We start from the raw sequence: 26,767 nt of genomic DNA on the forward strand, positions 1-26,767 counted from the left end.
GGCCCTCTGCTTTACCATCCGCATATCACAATATTACAACAGGTAAAAAAATTGTTTCGAACGAGTGGATATCATTTCATTGATTGATTGTGGAATTTACATATTTATGTGAAATAATTTTTTTTTTTTTTTTTTACAGTTCAGTGGGCATAACGCTATTGATTTAGTCGTGTTCTATCTCCCCTCGATATAGAAAGAGAAAAAGAAAAAGAGTAAGGTAAACAAACGGAGAAAGATAGTAACTTTTCACTTTGGTTCGCATCTCCCTATATATCTACAGGTACACATATGGCTGAAAATAGTCCTGTTGGCATTCTCAGGCAATCAGCAACAAACCAAAATCAATTCCGAAGGAAAACGTAATATCTGAGAGGGTGCTTGCTCCGCGTAAGTTTGAATCGTACCATGCTTTATTTCGAAAAAAGAAAGGTTTGCTTACAAGCGAGCCAATTTCGCTTCTCTGCCAAGACGATAATGCCAATGACGTAGCTCGGCAGGTATGGAACGAGTCAGTGAACGAGTCATTTCAAATGAATGCTGGTACTCATTGGTTATTAACGGAGAAGAATCCAATAACGACCTCAACACACACACACACACACACACACACACACACACACACACACACTCTCTCTCTCTCTCTCTCTCTCTCTCTCTCTCTCTCTCTCTCTCTCTCTCTCTCTCTCTTATTTATTTTTTGGTTGCACGCGTATTCGGTCTATCTCCATTTTCATTTTACACACGTTCATCTAATCAATCTCTCCCTCGCCTTCTTGCACACGAACCCACGCATGTCTTCACAGATAATGATAAAACGCAATAAAGCCGACCGAAAGGAAATTAGCGTTTGAGAACTGCACATCGGGCAGACTGAGTAAAAGACCTCCTTCTTCAGAACCCGCATCTATCCACTCCACCACCGTTACAACTCGTTGATCGGCATCTTCTTACAAAAAAAACTTTCTTTGCTTCAAAAGCTCCAATACAAAAAGAAGCAAAGAAAAACCGACACGTATAAGAAGCAAGCAATTCTATCTAAGCCTTCGGAAAGTAAAAAATAATATCGATAAAACAAATTAATTAATTAATTAATTAAATAATAATAATAATAATAATAATAATAATAAAATGCAAACTTATTTTCGGTAATGGAAGTAACAAATCCTTTGAAATTACTCAACTAATTTGAAGATTAATTATTTCAAGAATTTATTCCAAAGGAATTTTAAAAAAGTTTGGCAAAAAAAGATCTTATAAAAGTGTTGAAATAAAAGACTTAAAACTTTATAAGTGCGAAAAGCAAACGACCTAACCCATATAAAAAACTATACGAAGAATCTTACAATAATTAAATGTAAATAAGACAAGAAAAAGGAAAACTAAACATTTGAAATAAATAAAAAAATAAAAGAGACAAATTTAAAGAAAAGAAAGGGAGAAAAATTGCGACAAACTGCGAAATTCACATATCTCTACAATAAAAAAAATATATATATTTTAAGAAAAGGCGGTGAACTCTTCCAGCATCTCGGTTGCCGTAGCAACAACAAATTAATGTAAGTCCAACTACTTATTTTCAATACATCGCATCTACATCGTATGGTTCTGTTTTTGTTTTGTTTTTCTTACCAACATTGGTATTTATATTTCTATGTTTTCTTTATTTTTAAACATTGACATTTCTTACATTATACACCTATCCGAACAAAGAGACGCAGGGTCAAAACAAAATGTAAATTAACTTATTTTGAATATACTGAAGCGGTTAACTCCTAGAATGGCTGCCAAAATTGGTATCGGTGCCAATATTGCCGAAGAAATTATCTTATATATGACGGCGCAAGAGCGTTGACACTTGACCATGGTTATTGGCAAGGTTTTTATACAACGGCGCCTGAGGAATTCCTAAAGGTAACTACTGAAATTTAAAAATCAGCAAACACATTAATATTTGCAAAACAAACAATATGTTTAATTCCGCAAGAGTCAAACAACGAATTAGTATGTGGATTATTTTTTGCAAAAAAACAGACAAAACTAACCGATAAAATTTGACAGCCATTTTAAGAGCTAACCGCTTCAAAATACCCTCTTTTTTTTTTTTAAATTTTGTTTATTCTTTTGTGGACGTTCTTTTTCTTTTCTTTTTTTCTACTACTCCCCATCATTTTCCAATAAAATCATACAAGACGTGCCCCTAAAGATTACTGCCATCATCATTATTTTTTGCACTTTGTATCACATCAAGCCCTCGTTGCAAGGCAGTAGCTAGGAACAATACACTTAAATAATATCGAAAAGTAGATCTGCCAAAACAAATAAAAGTCCAGAGAAGAAAATTAACACCGCAAATTCCTACAAAATGTCGTATGTTTTGTTGAAATGTTTTCAATTCCATGAAATATTTTAGATTTTCAAAACTTGCATAAAAAGACCCATAATTTAAACAGGATTGACTAAAATGATTAGTTTCCTGACTAAGTGTTATACTCATACTAACCCGAAGTATCATTCAAAATGATCGTACCCTGACAGTCTGACACCTCATATGATGTAGTAGTACTAGAAGTCAAGCGACTTCAACCCACCCACCTCCACACACAGCAAGGATGCAGAGAGCGCCCTAATCCAGGTTAGGAATGGAAATAATCAGTTTTCTGTCTGTCCGTCATCAGATTCGAAATCTACCACAAATTGATAATGTTGAAATGTAGGTTTATCCGAAGCTTTCTATAGATTACGACGCCTAGGCAAGAGCATAAAGTGAACTAAACTACTTTTAGAACATTATAGATACAGGAAACCCTAACAGTTAATAAAAACAAAAAAACATTAACCTTCATATTTCGAAATTTCTCCAAATCACTTACTTTCGACTATGGCTATGATGAGACGTATTTCATGTTTGAAATGATGGTCAAGTGATTGAAGTGACCTCAAAAAAGAAAGAAAAGTCTGCATTATTCGGATTTATGTTCTCCAGATTCTCACTTAACATGAGAGCAGTAATTGTCCAAATGATCTAAATTACCATTTCCCGTTTAAAAATTCAGAAACCAAAAAATGTCTATGATTTTGTCAAAATAAAATCATCAACATTCATTTTAATAAATACTTAAGATTCCAGAAGATTCGAAAATAATCTGATTTTTTGGTAGATTTTTTTTTAATTGAGGCGGAGGTGAGTGGGTATTCACTTTTTAAAGTAAAAAAATCCTTTTCCTTCCCTTGCTCGTCCTTGGATATGTTTATTAAAAAATATTCTTGTATAACTAAAAGTAGTGAATCTCTGCCTATATTATCATTATGGGGTAAATAGTCCTATTATTTTATCTAATTTACATACGTGTTCATGGTGTGTACGAACACATTGTTAAGTAGCTGAAAAGAGAATCACAATCTACATGTCCAGATAGATAGATAGATAGATAGAGAGAGAGAGAGAGAGAGAGAGAGAGAGAGAGAGAGTTATGGAGCTAACATAAAAAGGAAAGAATGACAGATAGAAACTTGGTAAGAGATGTGAGTTAATTGCAAATTATGGCTAATTAGACAAATCAAAATAATTTTTTTCTTCAAAATCCTTAAACTAATAAACATTTTAACTTGTATTTTGTGTAATTTAATTTTGATATGGCAAATAAGTCTTAGGGAAACAAACACTGATTAACTCAGCTTTGGTTTAATACTAGGTATATTTTTAATACTAGGTATATTTGCTAATTAAATTCAAACCATTGTGGATATTTTATGTCTATACAATAAATGTGGTATCGTGGTGAGTGCTGAAACTAATAAATGAGTGGGTCAGAACATATCCAGTTAAGAGTAACACTCTAATAGTTTTGATGATAGCCTAATTTGTAAGAAATTGATTTCTTATTTGTGTTCAAAGTGTAGTATATGTTTTATTCTCACTTAGAAGAGAAGAAATACTTTTGATTGTGGCAATATTTTTTGTTCTATTTGAGTGAGAGTGGATTTTGGGGGGAACTTGGTATCACCCATATTAAATCGACCTTGTATTCAGCCCTCGTTGCAAGGCAGCAGATAGGAACAATACACTTAAATAATATCGAAAAGTAGATCTGCCAAAACAAATAAAAGTCCAGAGAAGAAAATTAACACCGCAAATTCCTACAAAATGTCGTATGTTTTGTTGAAATGTTTTCAATTCCATGAAATATTTTAGATTTTCAAAACTTGCATAAAAAGACCCATAATTTAAACAGGATTGACTAAAATGATTAGTTTCCTGACTAAGTGTTATACTCATACTAACCCGAAGTATCATTCAAAATGATCGTACCCTGACAGTCTGACACCTCATATGTGTAGTAGTACTAGAAGTCAAGCGACTTCAACCCACCCACCTCCACACACAGCAAGGATGCAGAGAGCGCCCTAATCCAGGTTAGGAATGGAAATAATCAGTTCTCTGTCTGTCCGTCGTCAGATTCGAAATCTACCACAAATTGATAATGTTGAAATGTAGGTTTATCCTAAGCTTTCTACAGATTACGACGCCTAGGCAAGAGCATAAAGTGAACTAAGCTACTTTTAGAACATTATAGATACAGGAAACCCTAACAGTTAATCCCCCCCCCAAAAAAAACATTAACCTTCGTATTTCTACAATTACTTCCATGCAATGGGTAATAATGAAATTAGTGCACTTGCATCCTCTCAAAGAACCTGACTAGCTGCTAGATTCCATCGCTTCAATGTAGAATTCCCTAGATCATGTAAGATTTTCTATTTTGATAGCTTATTTTTTTGACCCCCCTTGTTTCTTTACTTCCCCTTTTTCTCTGACCATATCAACATGTAAAAATTTAAATGTAATGTAAATAAACGTTTTCCTGCCGAACTCTCTATCCATGTTACTCCCTATAAATCTGGTTCTGATCACGGTAGCCTGTTATGCTTCAGTGTCAATATGTCTTATTTTGAATTATAAAAAAACACCATTCTAATTCTTTTCTGGTAGACAAACATTAGAGTGGCATATAGTGTTTCCCTCTTTTTTCTGTATTCTCCTATTTTTGGACGCACACAACCTCTGACAACGTCAGCACTTTTGCAAATGCAACTTGTTGTTTACATGGCCAACAACCTAAATTTTTCTTCTGTCATTTTATCATATTTTGTTTTGTTTTTAGCTGGGTACATCGTTGTTTCTTTGCCATCTATGTTGATGGGGAAGCCTGATTACTTGAGGTGCTATTGTTTTCTCCCCCTCTAGTCGCTGAACTAATCTGGACATGGAAATAGTAAACAAAAATCTATCCCTATAAGTAGCGTCCCATTTTTCTCTCTTCAGAGGTCGACACCACTTAGCCTTTGCTCCTCATAATTGCATTTCAGCACTTCATCCAAAGTTACCTGAAGCCATGCTATAAAGACCAATCTTCCTTCTGTTTGGGATTAGTATTCTTCTTCCAACTTGTAATTTTCCTGTCTATCTGGAACCATTTTTTTCCCTGAGCTTAACATGACCTTCTCTACCTCAATTAATCTCTGTTCATCTGAAGACGTTCACATAAAATCCAATGAGGCTGTGTTTATATAATACTCCTTTTTCTTATTCCACAAGATGTGCCATCAGGTTTCATCTGGCTATACTCTGTTCAACTCTCATTAGACACTGTACTGCTTCTATTGATTAATCATGACTCTTCTGGAAAATAAGTTTCTTACAATACTTTAAACTGGTCCTGTGGCTCTATCAAATGCTGCTAGTACTAATTCCTTATCCATTAAATCATTGGTCTGTTCTGGATAGCCTCCAACAATTATCTCTGTGGTCTTAAGTTTCTCCAGATGTTTTTGAAAGTTTGTCTAAATTTTCTGTAGATCATAATCCGGACTACACAATAAACAATAAACATAACTAACTTCTGTGTCTTCAAACGATGCGACTTCGTTCAACATTGGATAGAACAATTCAAAAAAATAGTTGTTAGCATGTACATAAAAGAACAATACTATAGAAAAACATTTTGAAGCCTCCCCCCCCCGCAAGTATCTTACTAGTCTCAATTAATGGCACCTTTGTGGTACACTGTTTCTGAACCAGTAGGTAAAAAATAAAGTGTGTTTGGTTCTTAGTGCTGTTTTTTTTGTCAGGTTTCTATGTTGTTAGTTCGCTTCGTTTCTGACTTATTGGTTGCCTGACTTTAATTATCATTTGAAAGATCGCCATGGGCATGGAATATGTGCCTACATTAAGGATGGCTTCCCATGTGGCAGGGATATCTCTAGAGAAGATCCTAATTTACCCTATATGTGCTTCAGGGTTGCACTTGCTAACACCACTGCATTTATATTTGCCCTCTATAGGCCCCACAACAGCGGAGTTACTATCTTTAAGAGCATATCTGAGAAAATAGACCACATACTGTCTTCACATCCCTCGGCTAACATCCACATCTGTGGTGACTTCAACGTCCATAACGTGGAATGGCTGACCCATTCAAATAAGACAGATGATGAGGGGAGGTTTTGTCATGATTTTGCCATTGCTTATGACCTCACTCAGATTGTTCGCGAACCCACCCGTGTGCCCGATACACCCAATCAATATGCAAGCCTCTTAGACCTTTTTCTTTCAACTTCCCCTGAGCTATGTTCATGTACCGTTCATTCTCCTTTAGGATCCTCCGACCACTCCGTCGTATCAGTTAAGATAAAAACAAAATGTAAGAAGCAATCAGACGTACCCCTCCACCGTACTGTATACCGATACTCTATGGCTGACTGGGATAGCTTCCGTACATTCATATCTGATTTACCTCTGCACTCCATGTTTAAAAAGGAAGTGTCCTCTATAGTATCAGATCTGACCGAATGGTTAATTGTAGGCATAGACCAATTCATACCATCTAAAAAATTCCAACAAAAACCTAACAGCCAGCCATGGTTCTCCCCAGAATGTGCTGCTGCTATCGCGCACAGAAATCACTTTTTCCATAACTACCAACGTAATAGATGCACTGAGACTAAAACTGCTTTCAGGACTGCCAGCAACCACTGTAAAAGAGTAATAAAAAATGCAAGAGAGCTATATGCCCAGTCTGTTAAATCCAAGGTAGCTGATCAGCGGCTTGGTTCCCACCAGTTTTGGCAAATAACAAATAGGATCCTGAACAGAAGTGTGCGTTCTATCCCAACCATTATCAATGGACCAGAGGTTATCTCGTCAGCGTCAGACAAGGCCAAACTATTTGCAAAGAACTTTGCAGCTAATTCTACCCTATGCGACGAAGGCCATCAACTCCCCATATTTCCTCCTATAACACAGAACAAGCTAGGTAACATACAAATATCTGTGCATGTGGTCGCCAACCTAATAAAAAACCTAGATTCCAGTAAAGCAACTGGCCCTGATGGCATCCCAATTATAGTGTTAAAAAAGCTTCAACCAGAACTTGCTCCCATACTTACGAAACTATTTAAGCGCTGCCTTAAGGAGAAGTGCTTTCCGACCCCCTGGAAGACCTCATCAGTTTGCCCTGTATTTAAGAATTCAGGTGATAAGTCATCTCCCTCTCAATACAGACCAATAAGTCTTCTCTGTGTTATGAGTAAGTTACTGGAATCAATATTAAATAGAGAAATAGTCAACCACCTCAGCAGGAATAACCTTCTTAGTGACACACAATATGGTTTCCGCTCTGCAAGATCTACCGCAGATGCACAGGATTAGTGAATCTCTTGACAAAGGCTTCCTTTCTAGGGCAATTGCTCTTGACATATCAAAGGCCTTTGACAAAGTATGGCATAAGGGTCTACTTCACATGATTTCCAGCTACGGTATAACTGGAAATGTTTTCTCAATCATTAAATCATTTCTCTCTGATAGGCTCATAAGAGTAGTGGTAGATGGACAAAAATCGGAGGCCTGCAATATAAATGCTGGAGTCCCTCAGGGGTCAATCCTGGGCCCAACTCTCTTCCTGATCTACATCAATGACCTCCCTAAACACATACTTAAATCATTCGTTGACATCTATGCTGATGACACGACCATCTACGGCAACACATCAAAGGCTGTAAATGACGAAGTACTCTCTGATTCTCTCTCCTCTGATCTCGAGCGCGTGGTTCAGTGGGGGAAGATGTGGCTAGTTACCTTTAATGCATCCAAAACCAAACTCCTATCCTTACATCATCAACGCTCTGATCCCCAGCTGGCATCAATTGTGATGGATGGCTCTCGTCTGGGTGAGGCCCCGTGTTTTGACAAGCTTCTGGGTTTGACCTTTACTCCTGATCTGAAATGGAACACGTACATCAAGTCTGTTGCCAAGGTCGCAGGAAAGATAGTGGGATCCTTCTACCGCTCCAGAAGATATCTCACTACTGATGCAATTCTCTATCTATATAAAAGCCAAGTACGGCCAAGGATGGAATACTGTTGCCATATCTGGGCAGGAGCTGCCAAAAACAGCCTATCATGCCTTGACAGAGTACAAAATAGACTTTGTGGTTTAGTGGGGGATGCCCTTTTCTCTACCCTGCAACCCCTCTCCCACAGAAGAGACGTTGCGAGCCTATCCTTGTTTTATCGTTATTTTCATGGCAGGTGCTCGTCTGAACTCCAATCCCTGGTCCCCCCTCGCCAATCTTTCACAAAAAACACCCGTCTAGCTGAATCCACTGTGAAAAATTTCCCCCACTCTATATCTGTGCCTAAATCAAAACGCGGATTTCATGAGCAAAGCTTCTTTCTTAGAACTGCACGCCTGTGGAACTCTGTTCCGTCTGCCTGCTTCCCTCCAGACTACAACTTGGATGTCTTCAAGTCTAATGTTAACAAATTCCTAATGAACCGCCCCCCTAATTAAACACTTCATAAAATCTCCTCACTAACGTGATGTACTTACAATAACCCTTATCCCTGAGTGGCTTCCGGGCCTTGATAAGTGGTGATCACTGTGTAAAAAAAAAAAAAAAAAAAAAAAAAGAAATCCTTTCATCACTCAGGGCAAACCTTGTCTGTCTTTGCATTTGATTAACGATCCACACAGCTTGCATTTCTCTGCCTTAAACTATGTTTTCGCTCACTGAAAGCTGCAAATCTTCAATATTTTGTTTTTTAATGTTGTTCTAACAATGCCAAAAACAAAACGCAAAGTATTAAAGAAAATCAACATCATTATAGTAGTCGATGCATGCAATAAAATAATAGAATAGCAATAAAATTTGAACTGGTTGGAATGATAAAATTGTTGCCCTAGAAAATATATTATATTCCATTTCCGTTTGATAAATAAAAACGTGTTTTCTTTGTTTGTTGCAGACCATCTACTAGTTGGCCAGTAGTGCACAAATCCCAAGAGCGATAGGGACCTTCTATCATGTCTAAAAGTGACACATTGTTCAATGAGCGAGATCAGAGATGCGCCGTTGTACAACTCATGCTCTCTACAGATCCAAGTTATGACAACAAGACCATTGCCAGCACCCTCGAATTCATCACTGGATTGCCATGAGCAACAGAGACGTGCCCAGAGTGATGAAAATAAAGTTTTCGGCCACGGTTATGGTCTTTGGTGTGGTTTCAAGTGAGGGCTACATCATGCCATCTTACATCTTCGAAGTCAACACCAAAGTGTACCTTGATGTGCTGAAGAGTGTGGTGATCCCCTGATACAGTTGTGGCCGCTGTCAGACCCTGGGTGTGGCAGCAGGACTCGGCGCTGATTCACAAGTTGAAAGAGGCCCAGGCTTGGCTTCAGAAAGTGGGCTATGACTTTGTACCCTTCTCTCATAGGACCTGAACCCGCTGAAATACTCTGTATGGTCGTATGTTGAGAGCATCACAACAATACCAAAGCCAACTTGATTGCAGTCATTCACTAAGTATTTGCCGAGCACCTGCTGGCGCTTGTGGAAAAGGCATGCTCCCAGTTTCAGACCCGTATCGAGGCAGTGATTGAGGCTGAAGACGGCTACATTGAATAGATGTCAGCTTTACTACTTAATCAGGTTACCTGAATTGATTTTTTTCAATAACAGTTTTAAAATAAATTGTAGCGTTGCGTTCTTCAGGGCAATAATTTTATCATTTCATGCTGCATACACAAAAAAAAAAAAGACTCGTGCTTCCAAATCAGGCTGTCTGAAAATACCGGTTTCCCATCTAAAAATGGTACAAAACATTGATGCTATTTTTTTCTTTTCACTTTGTGAAACTCAATCCGGTCCTGCTAAGACAAACACGAAAATAACAATTTTTCTATACAAAATAATCAAACCAAATACCAGGAATAACTACTTGATGCATAACATTTCTTACCACAATGACTGGATTCAACATTAAATAACCCCCCAAAAGATTGATATGCCATAAAACAAAATAATCAACTAGATAAACAAAAGAGAACTTTTCTTGTACACTGTATGAACTGAAAGTTCTTTAATCTGAATTTGGCAGGAAAAATTCTGCTATTCTCTACCATTTGGTCAAAGTAATTTTTTTGAGTAGTAAATGAAAATCAGGATTTAAGTTAAAGGTTGTCTCTGAGTTCCACTCATAGCCAATCGCTAACCTTGAAGGTAAATTCTTTTCATCATCAGATATGTTTTCGACTTGTGACAACAATAAGTATAACAGACGACTTGCCTGACAATTCTTTATCAAAATTCTCCTTTGTTTATGAAGAAATGTTTTCTGGTCATTTATTTTTTTAATTTAATTCCCAATAAGTGTGTTAGAATACTCCATTTATCTCTATTCTTCTTCTATCAATCAATTTCCTTCTTATTACATATATATAATATATATATATATATATATATATATATATATATATATATATATATATATATATATATATATATATATATATAATATATATATTATATATAATATATATATTATATATAATAAAAATATATATAAAATATATATTATATATAATAAAAATATATATAATATATATATATAATATATATAAAATATATATATATAATATATATATAATATATATATATTATATATATATATTATATATATATAATATATATATAATATATATAATATATATATATAATATATATATAATATATATACTATATATATAATATATATATACATATATAATATATACATATATAATATATATATACATATATATAATATAATATATATATACATATATATAATATATATAATATATATAATATATATATAATATATATATAATATATATAATATATATACATATAATATATATATACATATATATATATAATATATATATATAATATATAACATATATAAAATATATATAACATATATATACATATGTATATAATATATATATAATATATATAATATATACATATGCATATAATATATATATAATATATACATATATATAATATATATAATATATACATATATAATATATAATATATAATAACATATATAATATATAATATATAATAACATATATAATATATATAATATATAATATAATAACATATATAATATATAATAATAATATATACATATATAATATATAATATATAATAATAATATATACATATATAATATATATATATATATATATATATATATATATATATATATATATATATATATATATATATATATATATATATATATTCATTTTTGCTTAAAACACACATTTAAACACCTGGGCAAGTTATATATATATATATATATATATATATAGTCTGTGTGCCCGGCGTTGTCCGGGTGTTTAAAGGTGTGTTTTAAGCAAATAAAAAAAAAAGCAGTAGTAGGTAGATTGGCTTGAACCCGTACCGTGAAGGAAGAGAAAAACGTAACGTCTTTGCTCTTGGGCCTATTGCTAAACCGGAAATGCTGTAGGTTTTAATTTAGGCTATTCAATCGAAAATAGTGGATGACTTCAAAAATATCGGGGAAAAAAACAAAAAAAGTAGAAAATTGCCCAGTTGAGGGTAAAGGAATTAATGTTTTTAGCTAATTTTTACATATTTGTTGTCCGAAGGGTTGAGCTTCAAAACGATATCGATCTCGTGAAAATCCGTCGCCACTAACGAAAGGTTTAGGCAGACATACAAACATACATACATTTAAACAAACAGGTAAGATTTATATTAAACTAGCGGGGCTACCCGGCGTTGCTCGGGATAGTATAAACAATGAGAAAATTTAATTTGGTTTTGTAATATATTTGTTATTCTTATGAGAGAGGAATTTTGTATGTTTATGCATCATTTGTTATTTAGAACAAAAGAATATTTTACCTACATAAGACGGGTAATACACATATGAAATAATTGTATCTTACCTAGGGTAGGTCATTTATAGCATGTATATGAAAGGACGGGTAATATACAACACATTTATCTCATCAAATCCCAAGCGATGCCAGATATTTTACTATTATATATTCTCGCCTATTTCATTCAATCCTGGGCAACGCTGGGTGTTTTGCTAGTATATATCTCAATCAATCTCATTAAATCCTGGATGACGCAAGGTATTCTGGTAGTATATATTTCAATCAATCTAATTCAATCCAAGGCAATGCCAAATATTCTGCTAGTATATATTTGCATCTATGTCATTACATCCCAGGCGACCGTGTATTCTGCTTGCATACATTTGCATGTATCTCATTGAATCCAGGGTGACTCCGGATAATCTATAAGTATATATGTGGACGTATCTTGTTAAATCCCATAATTCTTGGATTGTTACAAATTTCGAAAATTTAACCCACATTATCGCTCACCTGTCTAAAATAATTACTTTGAGACATTGTCTTGGCTGATTTTTTATTACACATCATCCAAATAACTCACATTTCATCATTTTTTATCATTTTTGGATATGTTACTAATTTCAACAATGCTCTCACATGATTTAACTTACATTATCGCCACCACTCTTACTAAAATAAAAACTTTGATGCATAGGCTATGGTATGTTACTAATTTCGACTATCACTTTTCATGAGTAAATCCACATTATCGCCCCTTCTATCACTAAAATAATAACTTTTAGACATTGTATGGCTGGTTATTTCATTAAAACCCACCAAAGAAGTAACTCACATTATATCATTTTTCATAATTCTTGGATATGTTACTAATTTCGACGATTAGTTTTAATGAAGTAACGAAAATAATTGTGACCTCTTACTAAAATAATAACTTCCATACATTGTCTGGTCTGTCTACTTCATTATGAATACACCAATTAAATAACTCACATTTCATCATTTTTCATAATTTTTGGATATGTTGCTAATTTCAAACGTCATTTTTTCTGAGTTCAATCACATAATCCTTCTCCTCTTACTAAAATAATACCTTTGAGACATTTCTGGGCTGTTTATTTCATTACAAACACATCAATAAAATACCTCACATTTGATCATTTTTCATAATTCTTGGATATGTTATTAATTTCGACAATCAAATTTAATAAGTGCACACATCTAATCGTCCAATTCTTACTAAAATCATAAATTTGCTACATTGACTGGACTGTTTATTTCATTATAAACACACCAATCAAATAACTAAAACTTCATTTTTCATAATTCTTGGATATGTTACTAATTTCGAAAATAATTTGTCACGCATTAATCCACATTATCGCCACCCCCTATCACTAAAATAATAAGTTTCAGACATTGTGTAACTGTTTTTTCATTACAAACACACCTATCAAGTTACTCACATTTGACCATTTTTCATAATTCTTGGATATGTTACTAATTTCGACAATTATTTTTAATGAAGTAACCCAAATAATCGCCCCTCTCTTTAACCGACACGATTCCCTTCCTCTTACAAAAATAACAACTTTGATACATCTTCTAGCGTGTCTATTTCATTACGAACACACCAATGAAATAACTCACATTTAATCATTTTTCATAATTCTTGGATATGTTACTAATTTCTACAATCATTTTTAATGATGTAACCCACATAATCGACACCCTCTTAGTAAAATATTAACTTTAAGACTATATCTGGGCTGTTCATTTCATTATAAACTAATACAATAACTTACATTTAATCACTTTTCATAATTCTTGGATATGTTACTAATTTCGACAATCGTTTTTTATAATTTAACCCACATAATATCCCTTCCTTTTGCTAAAATAATTATTTTGTGGCATTGTCTGGTGTGTTATTTCATTATAAATACACCAACAAATGACACACATTTCATCATTTTTCATAATTCTTGGATATGTTACTATTTTGGACAATATTTTTTCATGATTTTATGACATAATCGCAACATCTTCCTATACGGGGTATTCTGTAAGCACAAATATCCACCTATCTGGTCCATCTCAGGTATTCTCCTAGGAAACATCCCATCTATTACATCCAATCCCAGGCAATGTTGCTAGTACATATATCCACCTTTCTTATACAATCCCTGGCAACGCTGGGTATTATGCTAGTACAAATATCCAGCTATGAAGCCATATCCAAGAGCGTTCACTGGCATAATATTACATTGATTACATATTAATCTAATGGTATTCGAAAATGAAATTACATCCAAGGGAGGCCACTTGCGTAATCTAATGGTAGTCGCCAATGAAGTTACATCAAAGGGAGGTCACTTGCATGTTATAACAATGATTGTATATTAATCTAAAGGTATTCGACAATGAAGCAACATCCAAGGGAGGTAACTTGCATACTATAACAATGATTGTATATTATTCTAAAGGTATTTGACAATGAAGCTACATCCAAGGGAGGTAACTTGCATACTATAACAATGATTGTATATTATTCTAATGGAATCTGACAGTGAAGCTGCATCCAAGGAAGGTCACTTGCCTATTATAACAATGATTGTATATAAATGTAATAGCATTCGAGAATGAAGCTACATCCAAGGGAGGTCAATTACATATTATGACAATTAATGTATATTAATATAATGGCATTCGAGAATGAAGCTACATCGAAGGGAGATCACTTGCATATTATAACAATAATTGTATATTAATATAATGGAATTCTAGAATGAAGCTACACTCAATGGAGGTCACTTACATATTATGACAATAATTGTATATTAATCTAATGGTATTCGACAATGAAGTTACACTCTATGGAGGTCACTTGCATATTACACCAATGATTTTTATTATTCTAATGGTATTCGACAAAGATCCTACATCCAAGGGAGGTCACTTGCATATTATGACAATGATTGTATATTATTTTAATGGTATTCAACAATGAAGCTACACACAAGGGAGGTCACTTATCTATTATGACAATGATTGTATATTAATCTAATGGAATTCGAAAATGAAGCTACACCAAAGGGAGGTCAATTGCATATTATAATGATTGTCACATTCTATTAGAATAATATGCAATGTAGGTACATCCAAGAGAAGTAACTTATATATCATAAAAATTATTTTATATTAATCTAATGGTATTCGACAACGAAGCTACATCCAAGGGAGGTCACTTAATATTATGACAATGATTGTATATAATTCTAATTATATTCGACAATGAAGCTACATCCAAAGGATGTCACTCGCATATTATGACAATGAATGTATATAAATCTAATGGAATTCGACAATGGAGCTACACCCTAGGGAAGTCACTTGCATATTACCCCCATTATTTTATATTAATCTAATGGTATTTGATAATCACGCTACATCCAAGGGAGGTAAGTTTAATATTATAACAATGATTGTATATTAATGTAATGGTATTCGACAATGAAGCTACATCCAAGGGAGGTAACTTGTATATTATAACAATGATTGTATATTAATCTAATGGAATTAGACAATGAAGCTACACTCAGGGGAGGTCACTTGCATATTGTAACAATGATTGTATAATGATCTAATGGAATTCGACAATGAAGCTACACTCAAGGGAGGTCACTTGCATATTATAACAATGATTGTATATTAATATAATGAAATTCGACAATGAAGCTACATCCAAGGGAGGTCACTTGCATATTATAACAATGATTGTATATTAATTTAATGGAATCTGATAATGAAGCTACATCCAAGGGAGGTCACTTGCATATTATAACATATATACTGCGCAAGCACCTTCTAAATTTTTCAAATCGGACCTATAATGCACAAGCACCTTCAAAATTTTCACATCGAACCTATACTGCACAAGCACCTTCTAAATTTTTCAAATTGAACCTATACTGCACAGGCACCATCTAAATTTTTCAAATTGGACCTATACAGCACAAGCACCGTCTAAATTTTTTAAATCGGACCTATACTGCACAAGCACCTTCAAAATTGTCAAATGGGACCTATATGGCAAAAGTACCTACAAAATTGTCAAATCGGCCTATAATGCACAAGCACCTTCAAAATTGTCAAATCGGACCTATAATGCACAAGCACCATCAAAATTTTTCAAATCGGACCTATACTGCACAAGCACCTTCAAAATTGTCGAATTGGACCTATACTTCACCTATGTCATACAATCCCAGGCGACGCTTGGTATTCAGCTAGTACACATCCACCTATGTCATACAATCCCGGGCGACGTCGGTTGTTCTGCTAGTACACCTACTTTATCCAATCCTGGTCTATGCCGGGTATTTTGCTAGTACAGATATCCACCTATGTAATCCATCCCAGGCGACGCTGGGCATTTGTCTAGTACATATATCAACCAATTTTTTTCAATCCCAGGCGTCGCCGAGTGTTCTTCCAATCCCAGGCCATGCCGGGTAATCAGCTAGTATATATGTCGTGCTAGTGCTATGTCATACTATTCCGGGCGACGCTTGATATTTTGCTCATACATATGCACCAATTTTATCCAATACGCATCTTTTTTTTTTTACTTGGTCTTTTGGCTAAGATCAAAGTGTAGTATCTGATGTTTCTTGGCCTTTTGGTCAAGATCAAAGTGTAGTATCTGTTCTGATACCTACATCGTGCGAGGCAGTGCTGTTCTGGCGACACATTCTCGTGCCCGGAACACCTGACAAGCTTTTTGGGTCGCGTTCTGTCCGCACCCCGACTTTGTCTGTCTTTCTCTGCTCTCCCCCCTCCCCCACGGGGGGGGGGGATCCGAGCTGATAATTTACGACCTTCCCGCGAGGGAGGGTCGGAAACACCTTCTCTCTTCCCTCCACTAACTTCCCACTCCCTCTCTCAGTTCTATCTCCCCTCTTGCCGCCTTTTGGCGCCACCTCTTTTTGGCGCCAAAGTCAGCTCCCCACTTTGGACGCTGATTCCACGTCACTTTTTTCAGTGAATTCAGCGCGGGGGCCACCAATATGGATACCCTCAGCCAGGGGCCCACCAATATGGATACCCTCAGCCAGGGGGCTACTGCTCCCCAAGAGGACGAATCCCCAACAGGAGAAAAAACAACTGCTGATGGGGCGTACCGCCCGGGTATGACACCATTGGACGCTCCCCAGAAGGGGGAAAATTTAACTACAGCTCCCCCCGAGGGCGACTCCCCCCAAAGGGGAGCAAAACCAAAATCGGTCGTAGCATCTCACTCCAACCACAAAAAGGAGGAGGTGCCAGACCAAAAGGACAATAAAGGGGACAGCGCTCCCCAGGAGCGCTGCTCTCTCAGAAGGGGAGCAGATCAAGAAAATGAGGGGGCATACCGCCTGGACCTCACAAACGAGGAAGGGGCAGATGGCCTCAAAGTAAACAAAAAAGATCATGCTCCCCAAGAGGCTGACTCCCCAAAACGGGAAGCTGCTCCCGAAAAAGACACTAAAAAGGGAGCCGCCGCCCAAAAATGTGACACTCCCACAAAAGGACTGACCAAGACATCTGGGGAGGCAGGAAGCGTCGCCAATAAACAGGCAGGGGCGACCTCCATAAAAGACCAAAAACGGTCTAATCCCACTAAAGACCCCATACCAACACCAACAAGAAGGTCTGCATGGGGGAAGACCGTAGAAAAACAACTGTCCCCTCAAGAGTATAGAGACCTGTACCTGACAAAGTACAGACAATACATAGAGGGGGCAAATATAAAACCCATACCAGGTGCCTGGGAGGCGATTGAGGGCAGAGTCCTGTCCTTTGCCATTTCCGATATACCGGAAAACCGCCTCCTAGGGATGAAGAAGGAAGACATGGCGGGGCTCCTCCACAAACTTAACATCCCAGTACTATACCTGTACCAGAGGAGCTTCGCTGTGTGGGACATTCTCCTACCCACCAAGGATGATGCGGAGAGACTCTCCCTCCAAGAAATAAAGCATGGGAGAGTCAAACTAATACCTGAATACCAGGGCAAGAGAAGGACTCGGGTGCAGGTATTTAATGTGCCAACCCAAATACCTGCGGAAGTATTAGGATGCCTCTTCAGCCAGTACGGTGAGGTAGAACAGGTGACCCCAGTACGATCAAAAACTGGGACTCACCTGGGCTGCAACACAATAGCAATGAGGCTGAAGAGGGAGGGTGTTGGAGCAATACCACCGCTGCTGACATACAAAGACGCCAGCATAACGGTAGTGGTGGAGGGCCGTCGTCCACACTGTTGGTTCTGCCAAAAGCAGGGCCACATGGCTAGGAGTTGCTCCCAAAGGGTAACCTCTAATCAAACAACCCAAAAGGCGGTCACAGCCCCTGAGACAACGCCCGCACCAAAACAGGCGGCAACAACCCCTGCAACTGCAGCACCAACCCCAGCTCCAAGGAAAACCCAAACCACCCAGGAGGCCAAGGGGGAAGAATGGAGCACGGTAGTGAGACAAAAGCGGAAACACATAATCCCTTCTGCCACCGTCCCACCACCAGCCCAAAAATCGAGGCAGGAGCCTCTGCAAATGCAGCAACAACAACAGCCACCGCAGCCAATGCCGCGGAAACAACTGCAGCAACAACTACTGCAGCAGCAAAATCAGCAAGTGCAGCAGAAGCAGCAGCAGCAACGACACCAGCGAGAGCAGCAACAACAAAAACAGCTGCAGCAGCAAATAGAGGAGCAGACACAACCAACGGTCCCCACACCAATCGAGACGGGGATCAAACGGAGAAAAGACTGCTCCTCTGAGGATGAATCCGCAAGTGAGAGGGAGAGGAACTCAACCTCACCTCTCCCCGGTTCATTCGAAAGAATGAAAAAGAAAAACAAAAGAAAAAAAGAGGAAGAAAAAGTGGCCCCCACTCCCTGTGAACATACACCACCCCTAACAACAAAATCCACTTCCACCCCCAAACCAGACACCGCACCAACACCGGACACCGCACCAACACCAGACACCACACCAACACCAGACACCACACCAACACCAGACACCGCACCAACACCAACACCAGACACCGCACCAACACCAAACACCGCACCAACACCAGACACCACACCAACACCAACACCAACACCAGGCACCACACAAACACCCGTCCCCACACCAAGGCAAACTGAGCCACTACCCCAAAAAGAAAAGGAAAAGAATGAACCGAGGGAGGGGAGAGACTCCTCTGCCTCTTGCAGACCAACCAGACTAAAGGTCCTTGCCCCTGAGGAACTATGTAATGTAGACCCTCTATCTGTGGCCACAGACATTTCCCATCGGCAGAGGAAAAACTTAAAACCTCTGCTCGATTACAAACAGATAGAGGGGAAAGATGTAAATATCCCCTCAAATTTCCCGGACGCCCCACTCCTAATAACTTTTGTCAGAACTCTAGAGGCCTGCAAGACCAACTTGTGGACAAGGCTGCAGGCCGCTGAAGGGGCATTTCCGGGAATTGAACTGGTGAAAAAAAATGACCCTTCTCTTGATGAACTGTCAAAACAATGCAAGGGAAGGGTCCCCGTGTTGGTCCATCCGTCACTCTACAGGGCCATAAAATTAATTTATCCTTTGGACATCGGCGGCATTGCGAGAGAAGGTCAGGATATGAAAAACCTGACCACCTTGAGCATGGCACATAACGTCGGCGTCCTCTCCCCAGCTGACTTCGGAGCTGAGTATGACACACCCTAAGGTAGGTACCATGGCTTTGAATTTGGCTAGTTTGAATGCGAGGGGCTTGAGATCACCGGGCCGGGCGGCTCGCCTCCGGTACGACCTCTTGTCCCTGGGAGTGGATGTGGCTGCGATTCAGGAGACGCATTTCGTTTCCTCTGTGGACTGTCAGGTGCTGGCCAGAGATTTTGAGGTTTTCTCAGCATATGGCAGCCCGCGGGGGAAGGGAGTTTCCGTGCTGGTTAAACGTACCCTGTCGGCGATGGTCGACGTTGTCCATAGAGATGCGGTGGGCAGGCTGGTTGTGGCCGATGTTGCCGTAAAAGATTCTGTGTTTCGGGTGATCGCGGTTCATGCGCCCAGCACCGCTCGTGAGAGGGTCTCATTCTTCAGTCAGCTTGACGCGTTTGTAGATTGTCGGAAGCGGGTAGTGCTAATAGGAGATTGGAACGCCATCTTAGACCCCGAGATAGATAAGGTAGGAGGCGATGCTAGAGGATCGGAGAGGTGCGAGTCCAGCCTGGCTGATCTGATGGCTAGATGCGGTCTGGTCGACAGGTTTCGGTTCAAGCATCCGGGGCGGGAGATGTGGACGTGGACCAATAGCGTTTCCTCCTATCCAAATACCTATTTGGACAGGATGTTAGTTAGGAGAGGCGAAGTAGACTTCTTATCTTGTCCCACGTTCACTTGGCTAGGCCAGACGGATCATAAATTAGTTATGGCCCGGCTGAAGCTAGGAAATAGGCCTAAGTTAGCGGAGAAATGGAAGTTAAACACCTCCCTTCTGGAGATACAAGACTTCCAAGATCAGTTAAGAGAATTGATTAAAAAGGCACTAGTGGGGGCGGTTACCGGGAGTAAGTGGTGGTTAGGTCTCAAAGCCAAGATCAGAAGCTTCTCCGTCAAGTATGCCCAGCGCCTCGCACTAGATAAGGCCAAGACGAAGAAGCAGCTAGAGCAGAAACTAGCCCAGGCTACGGGGGAGGGTGATAGGGTTAGTCAGGAACTAGCTAAGCAGGACCTTCTACGTGAGACTAGCGAGCGTTACGAAGGCCAAGTAGTAAGAGCTAGGCTTAGAAAGATAGGCAACGAAGCAGTCAATTCTGATGCAGACGTGCGCCGTGAGGTTTCTAGGCGTGGCTCGGACAAATATATTGCGAAAGTCAAACTTCCGGATGGACGCACCCTGGAATTGGCTCGGGAGATCTGCGAGGGGTTTCGAGAACATTTCGAGAAGCGTTTTACGCAGCAGCCCGATCTTCCGGTCCTTGAGTTTAGCGACTATTTGGCCGACTCTCCCCACCTCGAGGCGGCTAGAGCGGCTGGTTGCGAGGGCCGGGTGACGGAGCGGGAGGTCTTTACTGCGCTGAAGCAGGTCAGCTGTAACAGATCGCCAGGACTTGATGGTCTGCCATACGAACTGTACTTGAGGCTGTCGCCCATGTTTCTGCCTCTTCTGACGGATATGTTCAACCATTGGTTTGCTCAGGGATCCATCCCAGAGCAGGTGACCAAGGGAGTGATCACATTGCTGAAGAAAGGTGATGGGCATGGAGGGGAAGAGTTAGACGACTACAGGCCCATAACTCTGCTAAACACAGAGTTGAAGATTTTGGCCAAGGTCCTGTCGAATCGGCTGCAGGTTGTTATCGACGAGTTGGTTGAACAAGAACAGAACTACGCTGTGAAGGAGAGATCGATTCAGAACAACTTGCACCTGATCCGCATGATCCTAGAGGGAGGGACAGATGACGACACGGAAGCCGCGCTGATAAACTTAGATCAGTCCAAAGCTTTCGATAGGGTCGACCATCGTTTCCTGGCATCTGTCTTAGAGGCCGCCGGTTTTAAACCAGACTTTTGCAAGTGGATCTCCATAATGTATCGACAGCCCATGGCCGTCGTGCAAGTCAACGGAATCTCTCGTTATCTCTCGGTCGGTTCGTCAGGGTTGTCCACTGTCGCCCCTGCTTTATGTCCTGGCTTTGGAGCCTCTTCTACGCAAGCTGAGACATGGGGAGGCAAATTCGGCCCTGCGCGGAATGGCTCTGCCTGGCGGCTCAGCTGCCAAGGTATCCGTGTTCGCCGATAATGTCACGATCTTTGTGTCGGGCTTCAGAGACATTGAGGTCGTGTCGGAGGCACTCACACAGTATGAAAGAATCATGGGGGCCAAGATAAACCGCAACAAGTCGGTAGGACTGCGGTTGGGCGCATGGAGTGGTAACGCAAACCTCCCTGCGCCCTTCAGCTGGACAGATGGCCCGGTCCGGATCCTCGGCATGTGGTTCGGACCGGGTCTCCAGCTTGACAAGCATTGGTTGGAGGTACGGTCAAAGGTGGAGGCTGCAGTCAATTCGCGGCTTCCTAGGAAACTTTCCTTAAAGGGTAGAGCTGAGGCGTGCGCCACTTACGTCTTTCCTCTCATCCTTTACCGACTGGCCGTACTTCCCCTGCCTGCACAACACCTAAAAGCTCTTGTCGAACTCTTGTCCTCGCTCCTTTGGGACAGAGGAAGACACTGGGTGAGCAGACAGGTCTGTATTCAACGTCCGTGTGAGGGAGGCTTGGGAATGCCGGACTTGAAGTGTCATCGAGATGCTGAGAGGCTGGCCTTCCTGAGCCACTATATGCAGGATGACCAACCGTGGCACCCCGTGGTTATCGCCGCCTTCCCCGACCTCGTTCTCGACCCTTCCATCGAGAGCTGTCGCAGGCCGCGGGGAGAATCTGCCTACATGAAAGAGTGCCGAGCCGCGCTAAAACGACTACCAAGGTCCAGTGACCTTGTGACTGCTACCCGTAGGGAACTCCACAGGGATCTAGTGAAGCGGGCCGCTGACGACCAGCTATGCGCGCGTTTGGGGTGGCAGCAGAGTGAGATCCGCTCCGCGTGGAGCTGGGCGCCAGGTTCGAGTCATCTGAACAATTCGGAGTTCTCTCTGACCTGGCGATTGGCCCGAAATGCACTTCCACTCAACAACATACAATGCAGTTCCGGTTTTTTTGAGTTGCCTGATTGTCCCCGTTGTGGGACAACGGCCGTAGAAACTACGGATCACGCTTTCTTCGATTGCCGCGAACTCCGCCAGTACTGGTCGTATGTCAGCAGAGTGACGGCTCGCATCGATCCTGAGCATCCTCGCCCAATTACTGTATCCAATGTTGTGGACAACGTGAGGCCACCGTGGGACCAGGAAAGACAAATGGTCTACATTATGATCCTGGCCGTGGCGAGAATGGTGATTTGGACGTCGCGTCTGCAAGGTTGCCGGGGGGTGTTGTCTTTTTCTGATCAAGATCTGATCGCGCTCTTTAAACACCAACTACGGGTGAAGATCAGATGTGATAGAAGAAGGCTGCATCGCGCGGCATTTGACAGAAGATGGATACATGTGGCAAGTCTGTGTGTACGAAGAGGAGCCAAATTTGAATACGTGTTCCCCGCCTAGGTGTGGAACGCGCAGTTCTGTAAAGTAAAATTAAACAAGTAGTCTCTCAGCTAGCTGAGTGTGTGTTCCATCCCTCCCCGATTAGGAAGCCTCCAAGATCCCCATCCCCTCTTACCTGCAATTTTTGTTTTCACCCCTTCCTCTAAATTTTACCCATCTTGAAGAAAAAGAAATACAAACTAACCTCCATCCCTTACCCACAAAATTTTCTTTTCTCCATTCACCCCCATCTAGAGGGCATCCCCACCTAGAGACTGACCCGCAGAAGCGAGGTTCCTTTTACAAACCTAGTGGAACGGGCAGTCTATCTACTAGACGGGGTTGGGAGGGTCCTACTAATCACCTTTTGTTTTTTCTTCCCCCGCCCTCGACACAAATGAATTATTGTACCATTTTATTGTTATCTTTTTTGTTTTTACACGTCAATAAAAAATGTTTTAAAAATTGGGAGTTACTAGGACGTCCCCCAATATGAAAGGGTGAATGTGGTATTATGGTGAAAGAAGATACTAGCTGGGAGAAACTTTTGACTTTGTTTAGTTCTGGAGTGACAAGGATGACCAACGACCCCCAAAATCCCCCCTTTTGAGTTGGCCATGTGCTTAAGTTTTTTGTTCATCGTTAATTTTGACTGTATTTTTTAACATGAATAAAAGATTTAATATCTCAAAGTGTAGTATCTGTTCTTAAAAATAAAGCGGTTTCATCTTTCTCCCCCCCCCCTCCTCAATAAGAAAATAGGGAGGAGGTCATGCTTTGCATGACATTTTGTACTAATTTAATATAGGAAAAATATATAATAAGCATCTTTTTTTTTACTTGGTCTTTTGGCTAAGATCAAAGTGCACTATCTGTTCTTAGAATTAAAGCGGTTTCATCTTTCTCTCCCTACCCCCAATAAGAAAATAAGGAGCTGGTCATGCTTTGCATGTCAATCTTTAGAGAAACAAACATCAATCGTAAATAAGGATGGCCTTCTAAATAATGTTTTTAGTTCAGCTGTGATTTTTGGAATATAACATCTTGTCTAAAATTAGTTATCGATAAATATAAATTATGCATCTTTTTTTTAATAGAAGATAATGCTCGGAAGAAAATTAAGCTGTATAAGACGGCTACTTGGTCTTTTGGCTAAGATCAAAGTGTAGTATCTGTTCTTAGAATTCAAGTGGTCTCATCTTTCGCCCCAACCCCCGCTAAAAAGCATTACCTCCCAATACTAAGAATGGCTTTCTGAATAATGTTTTTATTTCAGAATTTTGAATCAGAAGTTTAGCATTTGTGATGTTTGGAATATGACATCTTGTACTAATTTAATATACGAAAAATATATAATACGCATCATTTTTTTACTTAGTCTTTTGACTAAGATCAAAGTGTAGTATCTGTTCTTAGAATTAAAGCGGTTTCATCTTTCTACCACTTAGAAAATAAGGAGGAGGCCATGGTGTGCATGTCAATCTTTAGAGAAACAAACGTCAATCATAAATAAGGATAGCCTTCTAAATAATAATGTTTTTAGTTCAGCTGTGATTTTTGGAATATGACATCTTGTCTAAATTTAGTTATCGATAAATATAAATTATGCATCTTTTTTAATAGAAGATAATGCTCGGTAGAAAATTAAGCTGTCTAAGACGGTTACTTGGTCTTTTGGCTAAGATCAAAGTGTAAAGGCTGCTTTAAGGTGTGGTTCGGGTACATTCGGAAAGTACTTGACCTGGAAGGACACGCCCTCGTGTCAACTCGGAAGATCTGTGAGGGGTTTCGGGAGCATCTATCGGAGCGCTTCACCCAACTACCCAGACTCAGGGTCGAAGAGTTTGGAAGCTATTTGGCAGACTCGCCCCACATCACGGCAGCTCGAGCGGCTAGCTGTGATGGTCTTGTTATGGAACATGAGGTCATTACTGCAGGTCAGCTACAACAAGTCCCGAAGCTTGATAGTCTACCCTATGAGTTCTACTTGAGGCTGTCGCCCATGTTGTTCCCTATTCTGAAGGATATGTTCAACCATTGGTTTGCTCAGGGTTTCATCCCTGGGCAGGTGACCAAGGAAGTGATCACATTGCTGAGGAAAGGTCAACGGCATGGTGGGGTGGAAACTTTTGACGACTTTAGGCCCTTGACTCTGCTAAACACAGAGTTAAAAATTTTGGCAAGGATTCTAGCAAATCGCTTGCAGGTTGTCATCACTGACTTGATCGAACCAGACCAGAGCTATGCTGTGAAGGGGAGATCAATTCAAGACAATCTTCATTTGATTCGCTTGATCATAGAGGGAATAGAAGACAACACCGAAGCCGCGTTGATCAGTTTAGATCAGTCCAAGGCGTTCGATAGGGTCGACCATCGGTTCCTGGGATCTGTGCTAGAGGCCGCTGGATTTAATCCGGATTTCCGCAAGTGGATCATTGTCCTGTATGATAGGCCGACGGTAGCGGTGCAGAGCAACTACCATCGGAGTCATTTGCTGTCTCCCGGTCGCTGCGTCAGGGTTGTCCGCTATCGCCTCTTTTGTATGTTCTGGCGTTGGAACCCCTCCTTCGCAAGTTAAGGGACGAGGTGGCTACACCAGTCCTGTGCAGAATCGCTTTACCTGGAGGCACACGAGTCAGGGTTTCCGTGTTTGCCGATGACGTCACCGTGTTCGTGTCTTGCCCCACGGATGTTCAAGCGGTGGTCGAGGCGCTCGCTCGATACGACGAAGTCACAGAGGCCGTCTTCAACCGCAGCAAGTCTGTCGGACTGCGGTTGGGGGCCTGGAACGGGGTAAACTCGCTTCCAGGAATCTTCAGCTGGACTTGGTCGGAAGTACAGAACAAGGTTATACTGTCGGTTAAGACTTGGATTAGAAGGAAATTGTCCTTGAAGGGTCAGGCGGAGGCGTGTGCTACATACATCTTTCCGCTCATCCTTTACCGATTGTCTATACTTCCTCTCCCTGCAGAACGCCTAACCTGCTTACAAAAGCACCTCGACTCACTTCTGTGGGATGAGGGTAAGCAGTATGTCAGCAGAGAGGTCTGTGTCCAGAGTCCGAGCGAGGGAGGCTTGGGTCAGCCCAGTCTCTTGTATCATAGAAACGCAGAGAGATTGGCTTTCCTGGGTCGTTCGCTAGAGGAAAACGCTCCTTGGGTCCCTGCGGTTGTGAACTTGTTTCCCAATCTCAAACCCGACCCCTCGGTAGAAGGTCGTTGGAGGCCGAAAGGGGAGTTACAGTTCTTTGCCGAATGCCTGACCATTCTTAGAGCTTTGCCGGGGACTAGTGTCCTCAATCAGCCTAGAAAGAAACTTTATCAGGAACTAGTGGTGGGTACTGCGAATG

At 39.9% G+C, this 26,767-nt stretch overlaps 1 protein-coding gene across 1 annotated transcript in view; it reads left to right on the plus strand.

Moving 5' to 3' along the window:
- Positions 1–265: 265 nt before the first annotated feature.
- Positions 266–26,767, plus strand: part of LOC145277826 (fibroblast growth factor 9-like) — a 384,714-nt gene continuing 358,212 nt past the window's right edge. Inside the window, exon 1 of the mRNA XM_080129731.1 lies at positions 266–1,556. The gene's annotated coding sequence lies outside the window, so the exon portion shown is untranslated. The remainder of the gene's footprint in view (positions 1,557–26,767) is intronic.

This window comes from Euprymna scolopes, chromosome 6, assembly GCF_053919585.1.
Source record: "Euprymna scolopes isolate OS-2025 chromosome 6, ASM5391958v1, whole genome shotgun sequence".
In the NCBI taxonomy this organism is placed as follows: Eukaryota; Metazoa; Mollusca; class Cephalopoda; order Sepiida; family Sepiolidae; genus Euprymna; species Euprymna scolopes.